The sequence below is a fragment of the Cryptotermes secundus genome, unplaced genomic scaffold (genome assembly GCF_002891405.2).
Source record: "Cryptotermes secundus unplaced genomic scaffold, Csec_1.0 scaffold816, whole genome shotgun sequence".
Taxonomy (NCBI): domain Eukaryota; kingdom Metazoa; phylum Arthropoda; class Insecta; order Blattodea; family Kalotermitidae; genus Cryptotermes; species Cryptotermes secundus.
In genome coordinates this window covers 3152730-3162443 of record NW_019724601.1, presented here as the reverse complement: position 1 = coordinate 3162443, position 9714 = coordinate 3152730, and the positions used below count along the sequence as shown (strand labels likewise).

General features: G+C 43.9%; 1 protein-coding gene across 1 annotated transcript in view; it reads left to right on the top strand.

Annotated features, from left to right (window-relative positions):
* LOC111862481 (low-density lipoprotein receptor-related protein 2) overlaps nt 1-9714 on the top strand; it is a 340196-nt gene that overhangs the window by 66243 nt on the left and 264239 nt on the right. The window lies entirely within an intron of this gene.

The window sequence follows — 9714 nt, the reverse complement described above, 5'->3', positions numbered from 1 at the left end:
CAGATATGGTAGAGATGGAAGTGCTGAGGTAGTAGAATGACAGCATAGGTGGGTGAGGGCAAGTGCAACAACTCGAGGGAAGTTTAAGGGTGTCGAATCACGGGACCTCGGTATGGTTATGGAATATTTTTTTGAAAATGTCATTTTATGTTTTTATATAAGGTTTGCGTGTTAGCTCTCACTGCCCCACCAACACCGAGAACCCTCTTAGCGTGGGTTTTCCCACCTAGCATATGCTCATTGACTCCAGAGCAGAAGGGCCTTTTGTTTAGTCAGTAATGGGCTTCAGGGGTCGTAGACATGAGTCCGTGGTTGTATGTGAACGTGAAGTGTACCTGTGGATGAACGGTTGGGAAATTACATTAAAATATCTCAGTTAAAGAGCGAACTAAGTAGAACAGTGTTCATACAATTTATTCCTGTGCCCAGTTAGCTAACGAGCTGGGATAGCGCAGTCGGTATAGCGACTGGCTATGAGCCGGACGACCGAGGAGTCGGAGTTCTAGTCCCGGTGGGGTCAAGAATTTTCACTTCTCTAATCGTCCAGACCTGCTCTGGGGCCCACCCAACCTCATACAATGGGTACCGGGGGCTCTTTCCTGGGGGTAAAGCGGCCTGGGCGTGAAGCTGACCACTCACCTCCAACTAGTGCTGAGGTTAACAAAATGTGGATCTATACATCCACTCCCCCATACGTCTTCATGACGTAGTGCTTAATTAGTTGAACACAAGGACAACTACATTTTACCCAGTTAATTAGGCATCATGCCAAGAAAACGTATTGGGAAAGTAAAGGTATAGCTCCACCGTTCTTTACCTCGGCATTAGTTGGACGTGAATGGCCAGCTTCACGCTCCGGGCGCTTTACCTCCAGGCAAGAAAACCCAGGTGCCCAGTGCTCCCCAGATTCAGTCTGGACGCTATGGAATACAGAAAAAATGTATTTCCCCTGTCGGGAATCGAACCACAGCTGTATAGTCCGTCGTTGTGAGGAGTGAGCTGTTCCGGCTCCGTACAATTTTGTATTAATCCACATTCATATTTTGATACTAACATTTTGTAGGCAGATTTTTCGACTGAAATTTGTATACATTTCTTCAGGGAATGAAGCAGTTTTTCAGATCTGGTAGTCAGACAGGTAGCTCTGTATCCAGAAAATGGTGGCTGAGAATATTTTTCAGGTTTTCTATGGTCCTCTTCTATGATTTGCCTGCAAGATGAATTTCTTTCTGTTGTGCTGTTTATCCTAAATATAGGCATGGAAAAAGTTACCGTATTTACGCATGTATAGGCCGCGTGCGTGTATAGGCCGCAGCACAATTTTCAGACAAATTATAGAAAAAATAATTTTCTTGGAATATTATTTCAGGAGTAGAACACCCTGTATTACTAATTATGAATATAATTTTTTTTAAATGAAGTGTGATTTCGAATATAAGCCGCACCCCAGTTTTCCTCTTGAATTTTTGGCAAAAAATGTGCAGCCTATACATGCGTAAATACGGTATTAATTACATTGCTCCCACGTCTCTCCTATTGTTATTAATTTGAAAAAAAAAATAAAACGCTTGTGGGGTCACCTTGCTGTCTGTGCGGCCTCTCTGATTTGTTTTTTGTTTTATGTGCGGTCCGTGTCGTGTCAAAGCAAAGTATGCGACTAGTTCTTCCCACAACTTTTTGTTAGCCCACTTCACATATTTGGAAAAAAATAAAAAAGTCTTATTAGATCACTTAGCCGTCTGTGTGTTTTTGGATGTGGTTTGCCATTGCGAGTGTGTGTGCCGGAAATGACTGAGCGATTTTATTGCAATTTAAAAAATCCAGTTCCTGAACTCCTGAGTGGGAAATTAGTCGACGGAGTATTTTTCAGTACCCATTAGCGACCGATCAGATGAGCATATTTTTCGACTGCTGCATCATTCCCCTTCCTCCCCCCCCCCCCCCGCGTGTTACTGATCCTTCTTTGCGCCTTCATTTGTTTATCCTAAGAACATTGAGTATTTTTTACATTCGTCGACACAACAGATCCCCGTAAAATATACAAATATAGATTATTTACATTAAGAGCCTCGAACTGGGGACTTTTACATTAAATATATACGTTAATCCTTTATGATCAGTCCAAATTTGAAAGGGTTTTCCTAACAGGTACGGTCTAAAATGTTTACATGCTCAGACTATAGCTAAATATTCTTTTACAACGGTACTATAATTTAATTCTGCTCCACTCAAAGTCCTACTAGCACAGGCAACCGGTCGATCCTTTCCTGGGGTTCCTTGACTTAATATCTTAAAAACATGACATGTGTCGACCTTTATTGGGTCATCGAGATGTTGTTATCGTGTGGTATATGGGGAATTCCCGTGTTGTCTTGTAGGTGGTCGTTAGGACTCTGTCAGGGCTGTAGTGTGTGTGGTACCGTTATCGTAATGACGTTTGGTGAAGAGTACAAATCACTGAATTCCCTAATTCAGTGCAATCTGAATACGCATTTGCACTGTTGTTACATTCGTGTACTGGGAAATAGAGTTGATTTTCTGTTCCTGTTTCCGGAATGAAACTGACAAAAGGAACAAAGACTCGCTAGATATTCTTGAACGAGAAACTAAGTATTCTTCATCCGTTAGAGCAGATCTCGGTTCTCAGCTTTGTTTCCTGGCTTTTAGTTTCTAAAGCACGTGGACGAGTTGAAGTACTGAGCTGAATAACATTGGGAGACACAGAAGTGCCACGTCATTATAGAGAAAACAACGTTAATTGGAAGTTTTAACTGAGCGATGTGGACACATCCACGAGCTCGTTGTATCCCCCCCCCTCCTTTTCGAGTACTGTTAGTCGGGTTTCCTTATCCTGTTTTTCGTGTAGCTGTCTCTATTTGAGCACTGCTGTATCACGGCTATAATTAGGAGGAGGAGCGAACTACAGTTTGGCTTCTTTATTTCTGTTTCATTCCTTATTTCTTCATTTCTTGCTCTTTTTCTCCGTTAGTGGTTTGTTCTCTCTTTTTTATGACCTGAATGCTTTTTTCTTTGTTTTCTCTCCTTCTATCTATATCATTTTCTTTTCCCCTTTGTTGCCATCTTCCTTTCCTCCATCTTATTTACTACTTCCATTCCTGTCTGTTTTGCTCTCGCGTGTTTTCCTTGTTATGTTGCCTTTGTCGTCATTTATTTCCCTTTTCAATCTTCGGTTTTCTTTCATTGCATTTTCTCATCGTTTACGGATATTCGGATTGCCTAACAAGATCGACATAGAAGTTACGGTATTGATGTTTCAAAGACTAAGTCAGAGTTACTTTGCGACTGGCAGCTTACAGCCAATCAGATCATCTTGGCGCCAAGCCCTTGAGACTCACGACCATAGTTTTTTTTTCCATTTGCGGTCATAGTCCTTACGTAACATCCTCTCTGACGAGAAGATGGGTTTGTCTCTTATGAATGTGCTTGGCCTTTCGTCAAGTGTACGTATCGCAGATAGCGGATGTTATTGAAAATTCTTGCTTCAGCTCTATATACACTCTGTCAGTCCAGACTTTGCAGAGCACATCATGTCTGTGTTACGTATCTTGTGCTACAACGGCAGCTTAGTTACTTGAACGGTCGTAAACTTGACCTCCGCCAAGTTTAAGCCTCTTCTATTTTCTATGTGTGGCTTCGCCTTGTATTATACCGCGAACGTGTTAATTCTCATGACTTTGTACGACTTCTGTTTGTTGCCTGCACAATTTTGTTTAAAGACTGAATTTCTTCAAAAGTATAATTCAGCCCGTACCTCACAGGAAACATTACGTCTCCGCTACAGAGCCCAACCGGTTAGTGCTGTTTAGGGAAACAGTCGCTGTTTATTGTGAGAACCATACGGAACACACAAATACGCCTTGTGGGCAGAATACAGAGTTTTGATATTAACGGAAATGGTATATATATTAACCAAGGGATATGTTTAATCAGAAAAGGCATCACACAGTAATGAGTCTTCGAGTTTCATTATATGCGGGGAATTTCTTACCTAGCTGAGCGATTATTTGCTTATGAAGACGCGGTCTTCTCCAAGGAGGTGGCTACTCAAGTAAGTAAATTGCACTATTGTTCCTTTGTGAACTTAACTGTGAAAGTCTATAATGAACATAAAGCATTTCACAGGTCTGCATGTGCACCTGGATTCCTGCGGAAGTGTCCTTTCCTCGAACCAGTGACCCAGACATCCAGACAGTCGTTGAGCAGAACTGATGTTTTCAGGTGCTTAAATTCCACGAACGCCGCTGAGAGTTGGCACAGTTCTGAACAGAACAAGAGTGGAACAAACAGTGCGACAGTGCAAACACAGATGCTTTTTGTTTTCACAGTGAATGTAGGTATGGCAACGCGAATCCATGGCCTACAGCTTGCTTTGTCCTAGCAACAAGAATTTCAGCTCACAATTGCTTCAGAAATCCCGGTTACGGACGCTAAGTCATATTAAATTCTGATTAATACTGCGGGGGATGTTCGTAGAGAGATATGCTCTAACTTAACGGAGAAAATGTGATTGCTTCATTATTAAACAGTCTCTTAATTAGCTAAGCTGAAAAAGGTAAGGGGACAGGCGGAAGCGTAATTGGTTGAGGTACTATGCTACAAGCCGGAAGGTCTCGGTTCGATTCCCGACGAGGTCATTGGATATTTTTCAATTGACCTAAACCTTGCGGCCGCTCTATGTCCCTGGGGTCGACTCAACCTCTAACAGAAATGAGTACCAAGAATCTTCCTGGGGGTAAAGGACTGCTGGCCGGTGCGTAAGGCCGATAACCTTACCGTCATCTGTGAGCCGATTGTCTAGATAATGTGGGAGCCTCGACGTCTCGCAACTCTATGGACCTTCACGGCCTGTTACAGGGATAACTTTACCTTCGGCTGATCACAGTGACCGCGCGGTCTGAGGCATGAACCGTCTTCGCCCACACGAACACTAGGATCGTGGGTTCGAATTCCACTTGATGCATAGGTGTATGTGTGCGTTTATTCTGTGTTTGTGTTCTGTGTAGGTAGCGGCCTTGCGACCGGACGATCCCCCGTCGAAGATGTTCTACCGACTGTGTATAGATCACTTACCAACGCATAGAGCCGAACCCTTCTTGAAGAGCTGCCAATTCTGCAGCTACTCAATCATTTCCCAGCGTTTATGAAACCCGAAGGTTCATTACCGTGTTCACAAGAGCCCTCCACTGGCGGTGGGAAGCCAGCGACTAACCGCTTGAGCTACGGCGCGGCTTTATCCAATGGGCACCGTTGGCTATTTCCCCCGGAGGGATAAAGCGGCTGAGGCGTGAAGCTGACCACCTACCTCTGAGTGCCGAGGTCAGGAATGCGTGGATCTATACATCCACTCCCCCATACTCTCTCATGGCATAGTCATTAATTAGTTCGGCACAGGGAGAACTTCACCTTACCGCCATCTGTGAGCCATCTGTCTAGAGAAAATGTGGGATCCTCAACATCTCTCAACCCCATGGCCCTCCACGGCCTGTTAGAGGGATAGCTTTACTTACTTACCGTTTTACAAGGGTTCAGCTGTTGTTCCAGTGCGGTACATTTTTAAAACGGCACTGCTTACGCCCCTGCGATGGTGGTGACCTGCAAGATGCACACTTCACCCACGGAGTTGTGCCCCAGAAGTACCAGGTTCCTCCACGGGGCCAGTTTGTGTGTATAGTGAACGTGAATGCCGCCAGGAGACGACGCCTTCGCTTACCTGCACACGGGGTGAGTGACCTCCCGTGTACGGGCAGAGCCGCGAGTGTGCATTGGGGTCAGGCTTCAGTAACGGGGCTTGGCCCATAAATATACTCCACCGAAATTCCAAAATATACCACGCAACACGTCGCCACGTTGCAACAGTTCGGTTAATCAATTAGTTCTGTCTTCTGGGATATATCGCGATCTAGTCCGTTGGAAAGGAACGGACGTTTCGGAGGAACATTTTATCTCCATATTCTGCTTGCTACCTGATTCACGCTGATTTCTTGCGTGGCTTATTCTTCAAACTTGAAGGTGGTGATATGTTACTCCGAAACGTCGGTTGACTTTCAACGGACTGTACGGCGGTGAGATCCCCGGATACTACAACTTAATAAAGATCAAAGTATGCATGTTTACATTTCAACAGAGAATCTTACGATTTTTCTTCAGCATCACCTGATGATGGTGTGTCTGGGGCGAAACATGTCGTAAATTTATACCTAAGAAATGTTTGTGTGACGGGATCCCCTCAGGTTTTTATCTTAAATTATTTACGGTTTGAGGTCCTCTTGGTACCTGGCATATGATGCCGTGTAATTCAGCAAGATGGCTCAAGTGGTAACTCTTCTAACTTGTATTCAGGCTGTACCCGGTTCGAATCCCGGCCGAGACACAGAATATCCTGATTTAGATTTGAGATTTTCACACTAGTAAGTATGGAGAGCTCTGTGCCGCCTTGCAGTCTAGTACTTCTGTCTTCAGGATCAAAAACTCAGCCGATCATGGAACCAGTAACATATACAGCAGCGAGGTCTTCACGCTTACTGAGATTTTTCGTTGTTTTCTTTAGTGCCTCCAGCAATATTCCGAGATATATATTAAATTAGGCCACGACCGCTTCCTATTTATAATTGTTAACAAATCATTCGATGTTGCACAGTTTGAGTTATTGGCAGTGTCGTTAAATGAATAATAGAATCTAAATAGAGACCTCGTGGGTGCCATACTACTCTAACCGACATTTCGGTGGAACATGTCGCCTCCATCTTCAGCGTCGAAGGATAAACCAACTAAGAAACTTGACATAAAAATGGGGTTGGAAGCAACATGTTCCTCCGAAACGTCTGTTGACTTTTAACAGTGTACACGATGTTATGTCGCAGACGATATAACTCTTAATAAAAGGTTAAGAAATGGTAAAGCTATCCCTCTAACAGACCTTGGAGGCCCATAGCGTTTTGAGACTTCGAGGCTCCCAGATTTTCTAGAGGCTGTCAGCCTTACCCTTCCGTCTCCCTATACCCGCAGGAATATTCCTGCTACTCATTTCTGTTAGAGGCTGAGTCGACCCCAGGGCCATAGTGCGGCTGGAATGATTAGGTCAACTGAAAAGTCGTTACCTCATAGGGATTCAAACCCACGACCTTCTGGCTTGTAACATAGTGCCATAGGGCCATAGTGCGGCTGGAAAGATTAGGTCAACTTTAAAATCCAATTACCTCATAGGGTTTCGAACCCGTGACCTTCCGGCTTGTAACATAGTGCCTCAACTAACTACACTGCCGCGTGCCCCCACTCTTAATAATAATAATAATAATAATAATAATAATAATGATGATAATGTTTTTAGAGACTGCTACGTGATACGATGGATCTTTGGGTTCTGTCTTCCAGGCACTTCTCGTTTCAAGTCCGGTGTCCGCGTACACAAGGGTTGAAATAATTCATCAGTATGCAAATGATTCCAGCGGGACACACACACGCACACAGACACCAGCATAAATTAAAGAATTTACATATTCCTGAACGTGGGACACGGTTTTGAAATTGTGATGTGTTGAAATTCTATCCTGTCATGGCGCCTCACCTAGCAGCCCCCTTGACGTTCCTGCTAGCGTCATTAAATACGCAAAGGGAACGAAAGCGTTTCGATATTCATTGCGTAGAACAGTCGATTGTTTGTATAGTCCTGTGTGCACTTTCCGCACCAAATCTATCGGCGAATTCCAGTTTGCCTTTATTCGTGCGTTTGGAATAGCTCGTTACATTTCAGCTGAAAACAGCATTTGTTTTGCTTTTGCAGTATTTATTTGTTTTGTAGCTTGCTGTGGGGAAATCAGTGGAGGATGATGGTCATTGATATTAATTTCATCTGCATATGACTTCTGCCGATCACAATGGCCGCCCAGTCTAAGACCATGAACTGTCTTCGCCCGCTCGAACGCTGGAATCGAGGGTTCTCCCCACTCGAGGCATGGATGTCTGTGTGCGTTTATTCTGTTTGTGTTGTTCCTTGTGCAGGTAGCGGCCTTGCGACGGGCTGATCCCCTGTCCAAGGAGTCCTACAGACTGAGTATAGGATTAAGAAACTGAAAAAGCGGTCAAGTTCCAAAGGGCTTTAGAGACTGAGAGTGAGGCGTTGGGGGATTATGACTGTGGGCAAAATTGAATTTTCTTGTAGAGTGTGTTTTGTCAGAGAACTTTGAGGCATATATGAGAATTAGGGTTCATGGAAGTAAGTAGGAAGATTGATTTCTCCTGAAATATGACGCCTAGCAGTCTGGTAAAGGGTAATCGACGTTTCGGTATTCTTCTAAACTACTGTTCATACTCCTGTTGATTCCCTCACAATCTTGATTCTAGTGTTTCCTCTTCCTGTATCCTTATCACGTTTTCCCCATGGTCGGATTGTTCTTATATCCTGAAGACGGAAGCTTCACATTCTAACGAAACGTCAGTAAATTACTACCAGACTGCAAGACCTCACATCCCTGAAGGCAGTAGTCTTTGCAGTTTATAAGTGTCATGCTTCAAATTCGGGAGATTACAGGTTAGAATCTCTGCTCGCACACATTTTCTAGTCTTCTCAGTATGTTACAGTCTTCACTAGCCGTTGCTTGGTAGCTGATTCCAACGGCGGACTTCCCATTTTCTCTAGTTCTCGAACTGTGTCCGGCCTCAGCTACCACCTTCTCACAACAGCTGAATCCCAGCGGTTATCTAAGTCTCTATCTCACCAACCAACTCACTTGTTTTGCTATTAACATCACAGCACGGATCCCGCAGAAAACACCATTCCTATGTTGCAGTGTAGTTGTTGTCTTGGAAACACGCACGTTCGCCGAGCCGTTATTTAGCAACGACCGTTGTTTATTTCGCTGTTGTTGTCTAGCAACTGGTCTGCTACGATTTTAAGAGTACGTAGATGAAATTCAGTCTTTAAGGAACCTGAGAAGCAACATCTCATTTAGTTCACTGCTGATTTGGGGCCAAGTACTCCAGTAAAGAGGATAATAGAAGTTGTAGGTAAAGATGTCTCGACTCTATCTCAGACTTAACAGTTATACGGATTACTATGCTTGTATGTATCTTGATTGTACATATTGTTAGAGTAAAGTTTGTTTACTGTACAATGGTTATTGTCGCTGACAGTTGGTTTTGTAGGCGAAAGTATTCCAGCATGACGCATAGCTGAGTAACAATGTGTTTATTGCACTGAATACGGCTCTAGACGATTCCAATCTTAATCTTCATGCTCTTTACGATAGGTAATAAGATGACAGAGCAGGTATAAAACATGAATGCCACTTCTGAAAATAAGATCTCTCTCTTGCAGTACAGGATCTTTCTAAAATAAGTCGCACTTGTCGCTGAGTCAGCGATTTGACCGTGTTCCACATCAGTGGCAAAGTGGGCGAAGACAGTGTCCCAGGATAAGGGGGAGCAGAAAACCCCCATGCGAAGCGCGATACAGCTCTTCGCCGGTGTATGGATTGATGGAGAAATACCTGGCCACCTCGATCACCTGACTTCATCATAGCAAGATTTTTTTTTTGTGAATCTACAGCAAGGATCGGATCGCCTCTGTGGTCTAGTGGCCAGAGGTCCTGGGTTCGATTCCCGACGCTACCAGATTTTCTGAGAATTAGTGGGTCTGAAACGGGATCCACTCAGCCTCATGAGTATAATTGAGGAGCTGTTTCAAGGAAAAGCGGC